General features: G+C 41.5%; 1 long non-coding RNA gene across 1 annotated transcript; it reads left to right on the top strand.

The window, feature by feature from the left end:
* Positions 1–6,896: 6,896 nt before the first annotated feature.
* Positions 6,897–15,133, top strand: LOC116781197. The gene is made up of 3 exons (XR_004354806.1): positions 6,897–7,140; positions 7,701–7,704; positions 14,817–15,133. It is a non-coding gene; the product is annotated as an uncharacterized LOC116781197 (long non-coding RNA).
* Positions 15,134–17,674: the final 2,541 nt, after the last annotated feature.

The following is a 17,674-nucleotide window of genomic DNA, read 5'->3' as shown; positions in this document are numbered from 1 at the left end:
GTGTTTTGTAAGACGTTTGAGATGACTTGGATTTCCTGTAAAAGCACAGAAGTTCTCACCTTTAGAAGGTAATGTTATGCACTACTTATTGTTTTCCTCAACTGTCATCAGGGTCCCCATTCTATTTAGTAAAAAGCCCACATTTTCTTTAGTTTTCCTTTTATTATAGATGTATTTGAAGAAGTCCTTCTTGCTATCCTTGGCATCCTTAGCCAAATTTAATTCCAGATGGGCCTTGGCCTTCCTCATCTCATTTCTGCATAACCTGACAACATCCTGTTTTCATTCCAAGTGGTCTGTCTCTACTTCTACCTCTGCTCCCATGGGATTCTTGCAAGAAAGGTCTCTGTAGGGTTTAGCTCTCCTGAAGTCCGTGGTTGTGATCTTACTTGCTGCCCTGCTTCCTCCATACAAGATAATGAACTCCACAATCTCATGGTCACTACAGCCAAGGCTGTCCCCAGTCTTCAAACCTCCAACTAGGCCTGCCCTGCTTAGTACTATCTTTCCTCTGTGACTCCTCCATCACCTGTGTCAGGAAGTTATTGCCAATGCTTTCCAGGAACCTCCTTGACTGTTTGTGCTTTGCTCTGTTGTTTCTCCAACAAGACATGCATGACTCTTGCCAAGGTTACCTACCCAGTGCATAATTTTCCAAATCTAAAATTCATTCACTTAAATACCTCTGAACGTGCTGTTTGAATTCTCACTTTTCACCTGACTCACTTATTCTTTTCTAGATATAAGTTAAACTTCAATGTGTGCACAAAAGTGAGTGGAAGATGTTGTAATGCCTGACTTTCAGAGTAGCAATGCTGTTGTCTTTGATGACTGTTCCTATTTTAAGAAAAAACTGTTGGATATGTTGAGAATCATATTATGAATGATCATACTGGGTGAACGTGTAAGCCATAAACTGTGCTTGAATGTGCATTACAGCAATGGTTGTTCAGTCATTTTGATAGTGCAGTGATACTGTAGGCTTTGCCTTGACCTGATCAAACTTTCTGCTGTTCAGTTTAGCCCAAGATTTTTTTTTCTCAAATAATAAAGCACGACTCAGTGTACTCAATAATTTTCAGTTCAAATATGCTTCTAGTGTAAGAGATCAGAAGAATCTTAACAAAAGTAAAGTCGTGTCTCAAAAAAAGTGTTCTTATATAAAAAAAAAAAACAAAGAATTCTTTTTCCAGTATCATTCCTCTTAGTAGTTTCAGCTAGGAGGTGATTTGAAAAATAAGCCGAAATGTCTTTACAAATTGTGAAAAAAAAAAAAAAAACCAAAACCAAGCCAGAAGAGTTTGCTTAATTTTAAAATCAGTTGTAGTCAGCAGATTCCCAAATGAATGTGATCAAATTGGCTTAAAACAGAAAGGAAGAACAGAGTGTGTAATATGAATGGAATAAAAAGAAGTGATGGAAGTGAGAAGAGGAAAGACATGAGATGAGCAAAGTGCTAACAAGAAATAAGCACAAGTAACCGCAACAGTTGATGTTATGGAAAACAGAATAGCAGTTGGAAATAGATTTCTGTCTGGTATTTCTTGAACTTCTGGGGAGGGAGAAGGTTGTGGTAAAGGTACTGCATTATAAAACCACCAAAATAGTAGGATAGCAATAGCATATAGTTTAATAAAATATATTTTCTCTGTATAGAAAATGTGTCACATATTTTTTATATATTACATTTCTTATTTTAGAATTAAGATTGTGTACAAAATACAGTAAAAAAGAGCATCTGAATCAAGTTCTGGTTCCTTGTTGATCCTCCTGTGCTTCACCTATTTTTAGACAGAATATAACTTTCTGTTTTCAGGTGTACTGCCACAGCCCGTGGGTTGAAGGAAAGGGACAGGGCACTGCAAAAAGGCTAGGACACAGCTGAGGGTGAAGGAGCAATACCAATTTTATTATGAGGAACACAGACTTATATAAGGTGAGTTTAGGGGCTGGGTTCAAGCATGGGGAGGAGAGAAGGATTGACAGGTCAGGGAAGACAGGGATTGGACATCAGGGTTAGGAGAGGTGGTGACTGCGGGTCTCTGGGGGAAAGGGCCAATGGGAGCTACCTCTGCACTGCAGCAAACTGTAACCAATCACAGGCAGAGGAGCGGGAAAACAGGGGAGAGCAACAGGCTCTGGCGGGAAAACTGTGAGGGGAGGAAGGAGACAATATGGAGGACAGGGTTTTTAACAACAGTTAGGGATACAAACACATTAATAACTCTACAACAATAAACTGGGGATAACTAGAAATAACCGGGGGTAACAGGGGTAAAACTGTCAAGTCCATATGTAGCCTTTTTTAGGCTGGGAAAGTCCATTCCAACAGTGAAAAGTCTCTTTAGGAATTATAAATCTTCCTCCACGCCTGGTATCTCTCCCATTCCTCTTTGCTGTTTTCTTCATCATCTCCAACAGTGTACTGACATGGACTCACTTAATACATAATTTGGACTTGCTTTGGCACACAGAGTGTAGGTATTTAGTACAAGTCTCCAGCTGCCAGTGCATTGTCTTAAAAATGCAATTCTCTCTTTTTCCCTTCTTCAGCATATTAAAACATTCAGTTTGCATAGTCACAATGTCAGAAGTTAGGAAATGGCAGAGTTAAAACAGAGTAGAAACTCTCTCCTACTGTTCATTTGGCTTAAGAAGGCCTTGGTTAGATCACTGCAATACTATTCTGTTGCAGAATTTCTCATGTATTCAGAACACAGGACAGGTGATGCTCACCTAAAAATCAGATGTTTAATATTGCATTTTATCTTTATTGCTCAGCAGGTATCAGAAAGAGGAATAATTAATTTCCTGAGTCTTTTCTATATTAATTGTAACTATAATATCTGGTTCACAAACATTACTTACATGATCCAAAACCTCAGGACTCTGAAAGAGTGTTTATTCCCATTTCAGAAGCACATGCTTTACAGTTTTCTCATCATCACACATAAAGGTCAGAAAGTGCATAGTCCTCCCCAGGGCCCAATTTTAAATGATTATACATGCTTTAGATTTTTTTTTTTTAAGCAGTTCCTACAATCTTCAGTTGCAGTTGTGGTCTGTTCAGCCATTCTTAAAATCAGAACAAGTAACTCAGACTCAAAGAAAGAAAGATCATATCTGATAACTTTTTTTTTAGGTGACTTTTACAACAATGCATAGGAAATTGAATAAGATAGCTCCAGTTCTCTAGGACAGTATTGGCTGTCTTAATAATTTCCTAGTTAGCTAGTCTTTTAACTTTCTGGGAAAATGAAACCAATAAAACCTAGCAAAATTACTTCGGAAAGCACTACTAATGCAAATACTAACTGTTAATGTGAAGTCATAATCAAGTCAAATAAGCTTTGCAGATAAATTCTTTGTTCTTGAACTCTTGATTTGCAACTGCTCATTTAATATTAAAGAAGGAAACAGAAATTCTATGGCACACTGTCACACTAGTATCAGTGTTATTTGGTACAAGAATGAGAACAGAATCCTGTTTATTACCCCTTGAGGTAATAAAATTAATTTTCTCCACTGTACTTCATCATTTGAATGTGGAGCAGCTGTAAAGAACTTCTGTGTATTTTTTCAGTGCTTCCACAAATGTATTCTGATAACAGAGGAACAGCTTAAGGGTCCTGTTTTCCCTTCAGACTTTGGACAATGGCATCATTTGGTGGGCTTTGTTAGTCAATTGCCATCCAGCTTGTGAACTCTTTCCATCTGTTCCTGTCTTGTTTCCTTGTTGAAGATGCACTCATGAAAAGCACTGGTCATGCACAGCTGCTCTGTGCATTCATCATTAGGAGACAGAATCAGTAAATAGATAAGCAGTTAAACTCTGCCAGGTCTTCACAGAGAATGTGAAAATGATCTCTTCTTGTCCCAAGAGGACTATTTGGGGCAGTCTTTGACAGCTCCAGGGAGAGCCAGCACAAAGAAAATAGGGTCCAGAAACTGTAAACTGTGCAAAGCCATCAACAATGGGATTATGATGATTTTACAATTAAATACTTCACATGAACGGCTAAACAGGTCAATCAAAAAGAGAAAATTTTACTGGCCCACCCAGGAGTGTGCATGGAGTAAGAGGATTATACTGCTTATAGACAAGTGAAAACAGCAGAATGATTGTCCTTTTGGAATGTTTGGAAATTTTTTAAGCAAGCCATTTTAACTCTTCTTTTGAGATACAGTTTCTTTGCAGAAACTGAAAACAGTGATACAATAACAAGCTAATCAGAGGTTACACTTCACTCCTTTTTTACAGAGGAAAAAGGCAAGACATAAAATATTTTATTCTGGAATGAAAAAATAAATAGTTTTATCAAATAAAATTTTTGTGTATTTGATCTGTCAGGAAAAAAAAACCATCAGTACATGTTAATTTGAATGTTTTGTCTGTATTTCTGTTCAGCCCACCAGCTGAAGAAGCTGTGAGTGTTTTGCTGCCTTTCCAAGGACATTATTTTGTTTACATTTCATCCCAGACTTAATTTCTTCTAACTGTGAAATGAGGTAAATTAAAATGCCAGCAAGTTCTGAAGTAACTTTGTGATGCAACCCTCTTTTTGACTTTAAGGCATGTGGAGTAAATATGCAGCAGAGTGCAGAATGAAAAATTGTCATAGCATGCTGAATGTCATGCTGAATACATATGCTGAAAGGAAATATCTTCAATTTAATTGGCTCCAGTTGCTCTTCTGTGTTTTCCACCTTTTCTCTCTAATTCTGGCAATTTAAACTGTACTAAAAAATGTACATTCAGGTTCTAATCCCAATTTGAAAGACCTGTAATTATTATGAACTCAGCCACATAATACTACAGCTATGTACTTGTTTGAGCTTATTTCCAAAATGATCTGAGTAATTGTACTGATTGATTCCTTGCCCAGTTGGGCATCATCAACAGATATAACATCCCAACGTCTCTTCTGTCTCTGTTGTTGTTTTAAGCATGCTCATTAAAAATCAGATCTAGCCTCACAAAAAATACAATATCAAACAATATACCTTCTAAAGATAAATCAGGCCTAAATAATAAACAAATAAAGAAAAGAAAGAAAGAAAAACCCCTAAACCACTAAACCTTTTTTGTGATATTACAGAATGCAGCAAAGCACACAAATCAATTCACTTGTATTATCAAGTATCCAGTTATTTTATTACACAATAAATATTAGTTGATTTGTCTGTATTTGTAGAAATACAGCAAGTAACACAAAGCTATGGAGACAGAAGTGTAACTATTGATTCTTTTTGGTTTAAATTGTTTTTTTCCTTCTGGTTTATGGTTTTGATCGATATTCATTTTAGGCAGAAGTAACAACAGAGAATGCAAGGGAAGGGTTCCAAAAGGAAGTAAGCTATTCTCTAAAATACGTATACTATAGGGCTGTTAAGGTGTATTTTGGAAGAGTATTTAGTTCAGAGAGTTTTTCTCTGCACAAATTTCAGTGGATGGCAAATGGAACAATTGATCTTATTTTCTATGTGATTTCTAATATTTCATGTAAGTTGCTTTCAGAAGGGTAACAGAGAGGCCATAGATGTCCATGCGAGTAGATTGTATATATTGCTCATGGCAAGTAGTCATAGCACTGGGACCCTGAAACACTTTTTCAAGTCCTTTGTGTTTCTCTGCAGAGTAAAGAGAGGGCAAAAAAGGCAGCTTACATAGGAATTAGGTTCAATAAGCTATACTCTCCACTGTTCTGGTCTCTGTAGCTATTCTAAACAGATACATTGCTGTTGTGCTGATAAGTAAGCTTTACATAATTTCAAATTAATTTTCCACTATTCTAAATTTGTATTGACTCTGCAACCTCTCAAGGCAGCCTGTTCCTCTCATTTGACACAATGTCCTCATTGTGTCAAAGTTTGTCATGGAGAATGAAGATTCGTGTATTTTGTTGCACTAAATCAGTACAAGATCGAAAAAGTTCGAGACTTCCATGTTGGTACATGCAGGTTAAGATTTCTCATTTTTTCTGCAATATTTCTAGATGGTCCCTGCCATCCAACTTGGAGGAATTAAAACCAATGCAAATCACCTTCTAATGCCCATATTTTGCATGGCAAAGAATGGGATAATTGATCATAGATGTATAAAAATGACTAATATGAAAATCCTGAAACTTTCCTACACCTTCTGCTTAGCCCAGACATGTGTTTTTTTTTCCCCAGTGATCTGAAATAAGGTTGAAGTTTGTATGAAGACTGCTTTGGAAGCACCACAGATTATGGAAGACTTTGGATTTAATGTCTAAGCTATAAAGAAAGCTATTAGCATCTTTGGTACTGAAGAACTACAGATGCTCTCAAAGCTGGCATCTGCTTTCCAATGAACCCAAGAGCAGCCCAAGGGGCCAGTGGTAACCGTAAAGGACCATGAGAGTATATTCACTGTGGATTAGATACTTAGTTTGCTATATCTGGGGATATTGCTCTAGTATGTTTAAGAGCTCAATGCCTGTGATTTTTTCTCTAGTCTTAAGTGTGTTGTAAGAGAAGTAATTACCAATAACTAATCTTTCTTCATATAGGTATATCTTCTTTCACATTCAAAGATAAAAGTTCCTCCCAAGCAGATTTAGAAATGAGTCATGATGACCCATGATAAAAGAGAAAGTTGCTGTGACTCTAAGCATTGTATGAAAAGAAGCAATCCTGTTGCTTCCAGCAATTGGACACTGCTGGCTGTTGCAGAAACACTCCCAGTTAGACCAGTTATCCACAAGATGGTGTACTAATGCTAACAACAGGCATTCATTTTTCAAATAGTTCTGAACTGCAGAAATGAGAAATAATCCTTTCTTATGCTCAAATTTGCACCAGCATCTTCTGTATATTTTATTGCTGACATCTGTCATGAAATGTTACTGTCCCATCTATGTAGCTCTTTGTTGACTTCTGATTGCTATAGTAAATACTGAAAATGTCTCTTTTAAATCCTGGAGCACTTTCTTGACCACTTAAAGATGAATAATGGGTGAGGGTGCACCAAAGAAACCCCATTTTGTAGCTAGTGAAAAGAGTCTTTGGTGGTGAAGACATGATAGCCAGCTTTTCTGAAATTCTTTTTCCTGATATACCATATAGCACATATCAGCACGTGATAGTGATGAAGCTCGTCATACCCCAGGTCTTGTTGTGGGGGGAGATGGCAGGCCCATGGAACCCCTGGGCCCCCTGGAAGCGGAAGAGCTGGAGGCATTGAGGGGAGTAAGACCGTTCCCCTGAGAAAGGTGGAGGTGGCTGCATATTCCCATGGAAGCGGCCCTGAGAGTTGGACGGCACGATGTGAGGGAAAGTCACAGCCCCACAGCTGAAGTCTGAGGACTTTGGAGTATTGTGGAGTGTTAGGCCGTTTTTCATGGGAGCAGTGAAGCCAACCAGATAATCCCCATGGACACAGCCTTGAGCTGTGTGCAGGTGCACATTCCTTAGTATTTTTGTAGAAAGATGTTTGTGTTATGTGTGAGAAAGCAGAGGTAGGAAAACCTAATAAAAGGCTGCCTGCTGGTCTGAGCAGGCAGACATCCCTTTGTCTCACCATCCTTATGTGTGTCGTCTGTCCTTCTTTCCCCTTTGAAGCCGAGACCTTTCGACGGATACCCCACGACAGTTGGTGCCCCGGTGGACCACGCGAACAGAAGAGAAAAAGACTGTCGAATATTGCCTGGGTCGTAGGGGTATCACGGCCGGAGGCAGGTGAGCTGCGGGGAGCGGCGCAGCGGGGTCTCGGTGCTCAGGAGCTGTATAGCAGCGGGGTGCGCTGCAGGACCCGGGTCTGATTTTCTCTACACCTGCACACGAGTGTTTCTGCCGCACTTGGAAGCCACGAGTAGCCTGGGAAGCCTGGGTGCATTTGGCACTTGTCAGGCGCAGGTGGGCTCCTGAGAATTTTTTTCTAAGTCACCATGGCGCAGACCATGTGTGCAAACGACAGGCGTGTGTTTATCGCCTGGAAAGCTTTGTTACGGCGTTTTGGTGTTAGACCGACGAAGCTAAGTTATGTCACTTATTACTTTTGTGTCTTCGGACTGGGAGAGAGGCTGCTTTGCCTGGGAGGGCATTAGAGTTCTAAAGAAGAGGGGCCGGGCGGAGCCGAAGGGAGCCAAAGCGGGACCGTAGGTTGCGGAGCGGGGCCGGGGGCAGCCAAGCGGCCCCGCAGAAATGGACGCACTGCTGGAGACTCGGCAGCATTTGTCCAAGATGATCAAGGACAGCTACGACATGAGCGTGCTGCTGATGGCCCAGGAGACGATCTTGTGACCATAGTGTCTGAATTTCACCTTAGGGAGCTTTCTACGTCTCCTCGGGCGGTGCCGTGCCTGTGTACCCGGCGCCGGGTGCCTGCGGGGTGGTGCCGTGTCCGGCTTCGGCGCCGCCGAGTCCATCTGTGCCCGTGCGGGCAGCGGCACCCGGGCTGCAGCCCCGGCGGCAGCGGCCCTGGATGCCAGCAGACTGGTCGCAGCTCCCGGCCCCGGCCCCGGCCCCGGCCCCGGCCCCGGCCCCGGCCCCGGCCCCGGCCCCGGCCCCGGCCCCGGCTCGGAGCGTTCGGCCGCGGGCCTCGGCGCAGCGGACGGGGGGAGTCTGTTTTCCCCCGGGCTACCGACAGCCATGGTCCCGAGCGGTGTTGTGGGGGGGCTGTCTGTGTTCTCCCCTGTTTTACACCCCCCCCCCCCCCGAGCTCCGCCCCCCCCACCCCCTACCTTCCTCCTCCCCGGAACGTTTTCATCTGCAGCTGTTCCTTCCCTCCTGTGCATCGTTCTTTCTCAGCAGACCGTGCAGATAACTTGCGACATAAGGAGAGCAAAGGCAATTTGACTTCTCTTCCTGATTTTTCTCCGAAAAAACCCAACATCTATTCCCCCTCCTCCCCCTCCCTCCCTCCCTCTCCCCCGTCCTCCGACAAGTGCTGGTGAAAGCTCCCTTAACGAAGCAATACTTGCTTCCAGAGGGGCCGAGTGCTCAAGAGAAACGGGAGACGCATGGGGGGCAGGGGGCGGAAGAGGGGAAGAAGGTAGGACAAAATGCAGCAGTGGCTCTGTTGCCGTTATGACAAATAGAGTGTCCTTGCTCTATGAAAAAGGTTGAAAATTTTCAAGGTAACATCCTGTCCGTTCCCGTCGTATTTGTCTTTTGCATGGGGAGCTGTATAAGATTTACAAGTTAATATTAGCAAATATACCTTAAATTCCCTTTAAGTTACGAGACTGATGAGAACTACACAGCCAATAACTGCTTGAAATCTGTGTGTGACTGAGGAGACTGTTTGAGGTGGCCACCTGAATGCATGAGTGGAAAAAGATTGTGTGAAAGAGAAAAGCTACATGAATGTGTAACTGTGTAAACTTACAAATACTTTCTACTGGTGTCAAGATTTTAGAGATGTGTAACATGATTCTGTTGAACCATAGTGACTCCTTATTCTGAATGGTATATGAATTCTTCCAATTCCCACCATGAGTAATTCCACTCTTATGAAAACTGGTGAGGTTTTAGTTATTTCAAGACTAGCCCTGTCTGACTAGCCATATGATTAGGACTCAAGTTACATAAGAGATTCTCACACAAATTTGGTGTTCTATTTCAGCCTTGTTTCAGAGGCTTATAGAGGTTAAATCTCAGGTGGAGCCTTTCCCCTGGTGCTGTTCCTTTTTCATGTGTCATGCTGCCCATGGGCTGTGGCTGTGTGGGCTGTGCAGGAGGCAGAGTTGTTTGAGCTTTTCTGTGTTTTCCAGGGTTTAAATCAAGGGTTATCGATGTTGCTGCCCTGCTTGATCAGCCTGTTGCGGGGGGGCCCTGCAGACTGTCAGGGCCATCCTGCGTCCTCTCTCAGAATCATCGACAGCGCTACAGACAGTGTGTGTCTAGGCCTCCTGATTGGAGACCAGAGTACACCGGTTATGTTGATCAGTGTGGCCAGGGCTGCGACGTCGTTTCAGGGAGTCCTTCTGTCTTCTTTTCGGGGCTTCTTTCGTGCGGCAGCTGGTGGCAATATTCATTGTGGAACAGCTAGTCCTTCATCCTTGGGATGTGCCCTGCCTGTGGCAGCTGTGTTTTCAGAAAAATGTCCTCAATGCTTGTGACTACTGCTTGCTCTATACCAGACGTATTGATCACATAATCTGACTGGTGGATGTTTAGCATTGTATGAAGGCAGCGTGGGTTGAGTACCTTGTTAATCAGCCATTCTAGTAGCACAATTGTGAGATTTTGGGATTTTTTGTTCATGTTGCAGTCATTGATGCTAACTGTACGAGGCAGATTTGTGCTATGGTCTCCACACCTTATCCTCCAGTGACAATTCCTAAAGGGACATGAATAGCTCAACTTGTATCTTTTCTGAGTTGTGTTCCCCAAGCAGAGCCTCGTGAGCGTCGGGATGGAGGATTTGATTCTACTGATGCACCACAAGTCTTTTGATCAGTGCCAATCTCTGCACAATGTCCACAGCTGACCTGCACTCTCTACGATACTTGAAGCTTGCTGTCAGTTGTCCAAGCGGACGAACTTCTGCATTCGGGACCTGACGTAACTATCATTGCACGGAGCTCTTGGCCGGCCTCCTGGCCTGTGGTCACGCCAGGGGTTTGGGTTGTGAGACTAGGAGGTACTACTCAGAATTTTCTTTTAGAACATACAGATCCTGTGTGATTTCAGCAGTGTCTCATACCTACAGAACAGCTGTTGGCTCTGCAACAGCTTGTTAAAGAGCAGCTTGATGCTGATCACATTGAACCATCTCAGAATCCTTTAATCACCCCTGTCTTTGTGATAAAGAAAAAATCTGTGAAATGGAGACTGTTGTATGATCTCAGACGGGCGGGGCGGTCATGGTTACCATGTCAGCATTGGTTTATTGACCCCTTCTATGCTTTCTGCTGAATAACCCATTGTTATTATTAATTTGACGGGTGGTTTTTTCACAATCCAGTTAGACCTCAGTTATAGAAAAGAAAAAATCACATTTTCAGTTCCATCTATTGATCGTGCAGAACCTTACAAGTATTGTACATAGAAAACCCTCTCCCAGGAAATGAAAATATTCCTATAATTTGTCGGTGGTTTATGATTCCAACATTGTCTCCTGTAATTTTCTGACTGTCTTTTGTTGTCATTATATAGGTAATATTTCTGCTGGCTGTGGCCACTGTGGATCAGTTGGGTGTGTTGGAAGCTGAAACCAGAAAGAGTCTACAATACTTTGGCCTAGTAGTTGCTCCTGGGAAGGTGCAGCGAGAGGAACCCTGGAAGTATTTAGGGTTCAAAAATTACACGGAAGGCAGTTATTCCTCAGCCAGTTCAATTGGATATTGATGTCAAGAATTCTTACTGACATACAAAAGCTATGAGGGTCTTTCAATTGGATTAGGTCCTATTTGGAATTGGCAAACACCCAGCTGGCACCTCTATTTGACCTACTCAAACATTCTGACAATCCTCGGAAACCAAGGGAACTGACTGAAAGAGCAGTTCAAACCATCCAGCCAGTAGAGCAGGTTTTATATTCTAAATTTGTTTCATGAATTGATCATTGCTAAATTGTCTAATTTTTTATTTTTGCAGATCACAGTGTTCCTTTTGGGGCATTGGTACAGTGGTTTGACCATTGGTCTGATCTACTGCACATCATAGAGTGGCTGTTTTTTGCCTTATCAGGCTCAAAAAACTGCTCCTGGATTGTTTGAGCTCATAGCTCAAATCATTATTGAGGTTAGAAAAAGGTGTGTAGAGTGTTCTGGCAGAAATCCAGCACGCATTGTTGTACCTGTACAATTTCGTTACTTTGAGTGGTGCCTTGAAAACAAATGTGAATTGCAAGCTGCTTTAGCTGGGTTCCACAGCCAAATTTCTTATCATTTACCTTCACATTCCCTTCTTAAGATTTTTTTTTTAGGGAAATTCCAATTGGACAAAAACACTACGCAGTGCAGAGCCCCTTCATGACCTTACAGTCTTTGCAGACAGCTCGAGGAAGACAAGTGAAGCTGCGGTAGCATGGAAAGTAGAATGTGGTTGGCGACATCAAATTGTTCATCAAGAGGGTTCTCCTCAAGTTGTGGAACTTCGAGCTGTAACTCTTGTCTTTCAGTTATTTCCTAATCAGCCTTTAAATGTTATTACTGATTCTGCATATATTGTTAATTTGTTACAACAACTTGATCAGATGGTGTTGTATTGTCCATCTCCAGGCCTTATTTTTCAGGTCTTGTTTGAACTCTGGAGAACACTTTTGCAGAGGCCTGTTCCTTATTTTGTGCTACATGTTTGTAGTCATACCTCTTTGCCAGGATTCTTCACAGAGGGTAATGCCCGAGCAGATGCTCTTGTTTCTGCTGTTGCTTTGGGACCTGTTCCTAACATTCACCAGCAAGCTGTCTTGTCTCATCAGTTTTTTCATCAAGGTGCAGAAGCCTTGAGACGTCAATTTGGTTTAACTCACTCTGTTGCTTGCTCAATTATTGCTTCCTGTCCGGACTGTCATAATGCCTATACCCCTGTCTATTTTGGTACTAACCCTCGAGGCCTTAAGGCCTTACAGATTTGGCAATCAGATGTCACTCATGTCAATGAGTTTGGCAATTTAAAGCATGTCCATGTGTCCATTGACACGTTTTCTCATGTGGTGGTTGCTACTGCACATACTGGACAGAAAAGCAATGACGTCATTAAACACTTCCGTCGTGCTTTTGCTACATTTGGAGTGCCGGCTCAAATAAAGACAGATAATGGGCCGTCTTATGTCTGCAAATCTGTCAAAGATTTCTTTGCTTCGTGGGGGGTCACCCATGTGACGGGTATTCCACATTCTCCTACAGGACAGGCTATCGTAGAGAGGATGCATGGTACCCTGAAGCAATTGCTTCAAAAACAGAAAGGGGGAATGAGGGGACAACCCCCTCAGTCTAGGCTAGAAAAAGCTGTGTATGTCTTAAACTTTCTGACCTTCTCTGGCAACTGTCCTTATTCACCTTCTTTTGGGCATTTCTCCTCTCTTTTGTCAACTCAGTCACTGTCTGGCAAAGCTCCTGTGCAGATACGGGATCTTATCTCGGGTCAGTGGTCTGGTCCACATGAGTTGATAACTTGGGGAAGGGGATATACTTGTGTTTCCACAGGTGATGGCCCTCGTTGGGTACCTGCCCGGTGTATTCGTCCTGTGCTTGATGATCCTTCCTGTCAATGGATGGATGGTCCCGCAACCCAAGCAGAATGTGTGGGTGACCCTAGCTGAGATGATCCATCAGGAAACCTTGTGCCTTTCTCTAGCCAACCCAAAGAATCCTTTTTCTACCTGCTTAGTCGGACTACCTCTGGCTAAGTGGCCTTGTCCCGAGTTCCAGAAAGTCTGCAACAGCTCTGCACCAAAGATTAAGGTTGATAACTGGGACCACATTTATGCATACTTACCTCAAGTAACACAAGAACCTCAAGAGCTGGAATTGCTAGGCTCAGTGGTCATGGATGCTTGTATAATGTTTAATTATACATATAACTCAAAGAGGACAGAGTGTGAATGCAACATTGTCTGTATATAGAAATGCTACTGCTTGGTGTAATTATACTTCTAAACATATTTCACGATCTTTTAATGTACCTATTGCCTTACCTAGTGGGGTTTTTCTTATTTGTGGAGATAGAGCATGGAGTGGAATTCCATCTAGACTGAATGGTGGACCATGTAGCTTGGGGAGGCTTACTCTGCTCACTCCTAATATTGCCATGATTCATAATAAAAAGCAAGGGAAGCGCAGCATTCATCAATTTTCAAAACAATGTGATGATCGGGTAACCTTTTGGGGACCTGGGGAAATTATAGCAGCATCAGCGCTTGCACGTGGAGTTGCAGCAGCGGCAGCATTAAAAAAGTTGACAAACTTGGGATGTTGGTTGAGTAAGCAAACCAATGCTACTTCTATTGCACTCAGTGGTCTATTAACTGACGTAGATAGTGTTAGGCATGCCACACTGCAGAATAGAGCTGCGCTTGATTTTCTGTTGTTAGCACAAGGTCACGGTTGCAATGAGTTTGGTGGAATGTGTTGCATGAATTTGTCGGACCATAGTGAATCCATACACAAAAGCATTCAGCTTTTGAAAGAAGGGGTCCGCAAATTACAAGTCGATGATGAATGGGATTGGTTAACTAAGTTGTTTGGTAAATGGGGTTTGTCTGGTTGGCTGTTATCCATCATTAAAACAGGATTACTGATTTTGGTAATTATTGTAATTGTGTTACTGATGCTGCCGTGTTTAGTATCGCTCCTGCAAAGGGCCCTGCAGGATATGATGCGGGCAGTCTTTGTAGCACAATTAAAGACAGGGGGAATTGTGGGGGGAGATGGCAGGCCCATGGAACCCCTGGGCCCCCTGGAAGTGGAAGAGCTGGAGGCATTGAGGGGAGTAAGACCGTTCCCCTGAGAAAGGTGGAGGTGGCTGCATATTCCCATGGAAGCGGCCCTGAGAGTTGGACGGCACGATGTGGGGGGAAGTCACGGCCCCACAGCTGAAGTCTGAGGACTTTGGAGTATTGTGGAGTGTTAGGCCGTTTTTCATGGGAGCAGTGAAGCCAACCAGATAATCCCCATGGACACAGCCTTGAGCTGTGTGCAGGTGCACATTCCTTAGTATTTTTGTAGAAAGATGTTTGTGTTATGTGTGAGAAAGCAGAGGTAGGAAAACCTAATAAAAGGCTGCCTGCTGGTCTGAGCAGGCAGACATCCCTTTGTCTCACCATCCTTATGTGTGTCGTCTGTCCTTCTTTCCCCTTTGAAGCCGAGACCTTTCGACGGATACCCCACGACATCTTGTAGTAAATCCACAGATGTTTCCTACAGCAGGGTATGGTAGTCCCAGACATTCACTTTTTTTTTTCTTCTATGAGAGTTCATTCAGATCACAGAACTGTGTCTGACATTTCTTAATTCCTGCAGATAAAGTTACTGTCAAAGTAACAGATTTAGACACAATTATTGTTATGGATGTCCTCAGAATATTTGGGTTTAAAATCAATGGAAACATTAATCTGTCAAGGAAGCCTGAATTTATCAACCTGCATTTTTTGCAAATTCTTTTTATTTAACATCTCTAAACATGCTAAATAAATATGAAAAAAGAGATATGCATTCAAACCTGGAACTTCAAAGTAAATGTAGATAAGTGATTTTTTTCCTTATTTATGCTGTAGGTGATAACTTGTGTTCATCTGACTCTGTGTGTTGTCTAACATAAAAAATAAATGTATCCAAAAAACTAGACTCTGATCTAGTAAAATTTTAGTGATATATGTAGTTTTTAGGCCTCAATCCTATGCATAGCATTTAACTAATTTGAGAATGTTTGGTCATTGAAGACTTTAAAGTTTTTAGAAGTTTTTAAAACAATTCGAATTTTCACCTCTCCACTAGTTTTGATACTTACAGAAGAATATTTTTGTCATGTTTGTTTCTTAAAGCAATTGTCAACTATTTCAATAATTGAACAAGATGAATTTGAAAATGCTCTCTGCTTTTGTGCTATTTGATCCCCTGCTACACTAATAATGGCAAAAATCATTTTCTATAACTCAGAGTTTACTTTCAAAAGTTCTCTGCTAAGCAAACAAAATGATGAGGTGTTTGGATGACACACAAGCAAAAAAAATTGGACTATCTCAGTCCTTAACAGTGGTGCAAATGTATAGTTTCATGTTAGCGAAATGAGCTGCAAATATTGCACATGGTGCTGTGCAGAAATCCCCCTTCACAGGTGACTGGTGTTGGGCAAAGCAGTTGGTCATAAGAAAGACTTAAGAAACCCTGAGAAAGAGGCTGCTTTTGTAACCGAGTGGCTGCAGACCACTCTGCAGCTGTGGCTTTACTGGATCCAGCAATGCAAGTGTGTGGACTTGGTGCTGCTGATGCCTACTGTCAAGCAGGAGCCTTTTTTCCAACCTACCGTGCCAGTGCTAAGAACCTGCCCTACTATCAAAGTGCTATTATCCTCCACAGTAGCATGGAAAAGTTTGTAACTCTTATACCCACTCTAACAAGTCAGTGAATTGCACAAACTTCTGAAGACAGACGCTTCTAAATGAAGGAGTTCATGGGACTATTCAAGGATGTCTCAGTAAGGATGTCTGTTTTCTTATAAATCACTTATTTGGTAATATAAGTAGATGCTGATGAAGAGTAGAAGTTCCATGTTGCATAAGTAAGTTTGCATCTCAGGTGGATTTGCAAATTTGATGTACAAGTGAAATTAAAGACAAGCAGATCTACAGCAAGCAAGCAAATCTCAGAGTAGCATCTTCAAACATTTTTCTCTCCACTTATAATGCTGTTTACCATTAATGAAGTTCAGTGATTTTACTGTTTCTGACAATATCTCAGTTTGTTACTGTTTTCTGTGATTCTGGAAATTTATGTAAAACCTTACTGTGAAAAAGCTTTGGTTCTTTTTCAACTAATGTAGTGCTTTAAGAATACTATTTCCTTTCAGATTTAAGCATCAATCATATCTCCAATTATATGTTTCTAAAAACACATTGATGGATTGCCATTTTATTTAGTCAAATAGCAGTAGTATTCAAAAAAAACCCTGACCAATCTTCTAAGCTGAGAAATAAATGCCTTCATAAAACTTCATACAAATTCTGTATTCTGGACTTAAGCCTATCAAAGATGGCCTAAAAAGGCAAAATGAGAGACTTAATGTCACTTTTCTTAACTGGGTATAATGAAATATAGGAGGAGTTTATCTGCAAAACTAAAAAAAAATGGTATGACAAACTTACACGCCAGAGAACTCTTTTTGGTGCATAGGGAAGTACATGTCCTTCTGGTGATGTATCAGAACATGGATTCCTGAGTGACTGAGTGAGCTATACAATTATCATTTTCCCCCCTTTTCTTTTATAATTTTATTTTATTTCCAAACCAAATTAATATTTTTAAATTCAGGATTCAAAATTCTATGACAAATTCAGATATGATAGACCTCTGGGACAGAGATGTGAGATTTTTTGCTTTGCCTCTGCAGTCTTCCAGTCATGAGAGGATCTAAATTCACAGAAATAAAGCTATACATTAGAAATTGAGCTCCATACTAATGTGGTGGATAAGTCAACTTAGATGAATTGCACAGTGAAGAATTGGTATTGACTTGGCACAAGTCAACAGATACAGCTGTCTGATTTAAAAAATTATACTGGTAGCACAGCAATTTTAATCAAACAAGTAGATAGTTTTTTGGGTGGAGGAAATAAATTTAAAATTGTTAAAAGCCCCTATTTGTATATTTTTATTACTTTTCTTGCACAGTTAAGCAGGATTGTTAATTACCTTTCAATTATTGTTTAAAAAGTGTCCTGTTTTTCATCTTAGTGAGATTATTTGATGATCTTTTACTGATCTCTTCTTCCTGGTATCCAGTGATAGGATACGTGAGAACGGTTCAAAACTGTACCAGGGGAGGTTTAGACTGGACATCAGGAAGCATTTCTTTACCAAGAAGGCGGGCAAAATTGGAACATAATTCCTATGTGTGGTGGATGTCCCAAGCCTCACATTGTTTAACATGCACTTGGACAATGCCCTTAATAAAGTGCTTTTGATCAGCCCGGAAATGGTCAGGCAGTTGGAGTAAATGATTGTTATAAGTCCCTTCCAGATGAATTATTCCTATTCCTATT

Source organism: Chiroxiphia lanceolata, chromosome Z (assembly GCF_009829145.1).
Source record: "Chiroxiphia lanceolata isolate bChiLan1 chromosome Z, bChiLan1.pri, whole genome shotgun sequence".
Classification (NCBI taxonomy): domain Eukaryota; kingdom Metazoa; phylum Chordata; class Aves; order Passeriformes; family Pipridae; genus Chiroxiphia; species Chiroxiphia lanceolata.
The sequence above is the reverse complement of the archived record's forward strand: the minus strand, read 5'-3'. Positions and strand labels throughout refer to the sequence as shown.